Below are 1,813 nucleotides of genomic sequence, written 5' to 3' on the forward strand. Positions count from 1 at the left end.
ATTTTTATTGGAAAATATGAAATTAGGAGGCTAATTTTTTCTTTAAGTGCCAGGAAAAGAGAGAACTCCCAATGTATTGACTGAGAATCTTCTAAATCTTTTCCTGGGCCAGGAGAGCTATCTGCCCTCTCCCCACAGAATATCTGCAGCCTCCAGGGAGCCAACTGACCCTTTTTTCTTCTCTCCCTGCACCCACCCAGATAGGCTGGTTCCTTTTTCTCTCAAAGTGTGAGTGGTTTAGGACTCTGGGCCATTTCCAATGGGCAGCCTTGTCCTTTAAGCCAGCAGCCCATGGCCACTAGCACTCAAAGCCTTTATCCCCAACCCTAAGGCAGAGGTAACACAGCAGGCATTGTTTTTACTGCCTCAGAATTGGGCAGCCATCAGTTGACCCTTAGCACAAGTCAAAGTCCAATATGGAAAGAGGTTGAAGGGGCCTGAGGAGAGAAGACAAACCCACAGAAAGAAAGGTAGTTGGAGGGTATGGGTGGGCAGGGAGAGGAGAAGAGGAAGAGTTTGAGAGCCTTATCATGCAGCTTCTTTAGTGGGGAGAATGTTGGAACTTCTCCTATAGCTCTAATACTCATGACCCAGACTCTAAGGAGTTCTTCAAACATACTGAGATATAAGCCATACAGAAGGGCTCTGCCCTGGCTTGAGGGAAAGGGTGGCTGAAGGAAAGGGAGAAGGAAAACTCAATCCTTCATCTCATCTGAGGAGATGAGAGATATATTATCCCCTCACATGGCTGCTAGTCCCACAGAGGACAACACAGTAAGAACCAAGATAACTACTTCAGACTGTTAGAGTTGAGGAATTTCAGGTCCTTCCCTAGGTTCTACATCAAGTATTGGATTCCATTCCAGGTGTGGCACAGAAGTGGGAAGATAAGAACAAACTTGGCCATATGGATCAGAGTTGGTCCTAGGCCCAAGGACTTTACAAGCTCCAAGTGAGACTCAAAATTCCCAGGAAACAACAAGGCTGCTGATCCAAAAAGGGATACTCTGTACTCAGGGCAGTGCCTAAGTGGGTAATGGACATCATTATAGGGAGAGACCAACTGTAAATGGTGATGTGAGGTGACAAAGGACAATTTGAATTGATATTCTTGTTCCAGAAATGTTCCATCTCTTCCTTAGCTGTTGTTCCCAGAGGGATAGCATTTCTGACACAGAGCTGGGGCTTAGGTGGGCACGGAAGCAATGATGGCTAGCATATCTCAACAAGAGAGCAGCTATCTTGTGGATCTCAACTGGGTGGACGGTTGGCATATTTATGACACGAAAGCCTCAAAAGAGATAACAGTATTTTAAGAAAATGCTCAATTTAGGGCAATGGAACATGCTTTTGAATTTATGCTCTGCCACTTAATTCATGTGTGATCCTAGATAAGTCACTTAGCTTCTGTGGGGTCCAAAATTAACCAATCTACAAGAAAAACCACTGAGGTAGAACTCCAAGTCATTAACCATTTATTAAAGAGACCAGACCCCTTCAATGAATGGGACTTCAGATCTTCCTCAAGATCTGAGATGCCCCCTGGTCCCCAGAGCCTTGCTTTTGTGGAAATTGATACCCAGACTCTCAGAAAAGGAAAAGAAAAATGCAGAGTCTCATTCATTGATAGACTTTGATTTTGACCCTCTAGGAGGGCCAGAAATGATGTATCAGTATAGATGGTCACAGGATGGCATGGAAAGGATCATCTCTGCTGATAAAATAGCCCTAAGAAGGGCCCCTCCTCATGTTGGGCAAGAGGGTGGTCCAGAGATACACAAATAAATTGGGGGAATTTCCATATCATGTTAAG

The 1,813-nt window shown here is 44.7% G+C and overlaps 1 pseudogene; it reads right to left on the bottom strand.

The window, feature by feature from the left end:
* Positions 1 to 740: 740 nt before the first annotated feature.
* Positions 741 to 1,274, bottom strand: LOC114051753 (annotated as a pseudogene).
* Between the last annotated feature and the right edge of the window lie 539 nt (positions 1,275 to 1,813).

This window comes from Vombatus ursinus, unplaced genomic scaffold (genome assembly GCF_900497805.2).
Source record: "Vombatus ursinus unplaced genomic scaffold, bare-nosed wombat genome assembly UNPS02014805.1, whole genome shotgun sequence".
Classification (NCBI taxonomy): domain Eukaryota; kingdom Metazoa; phylum Chordata; class Mammalia; order Diprotodontia; family Vombatidae; genus Vombatus; species Vombatus ursinus.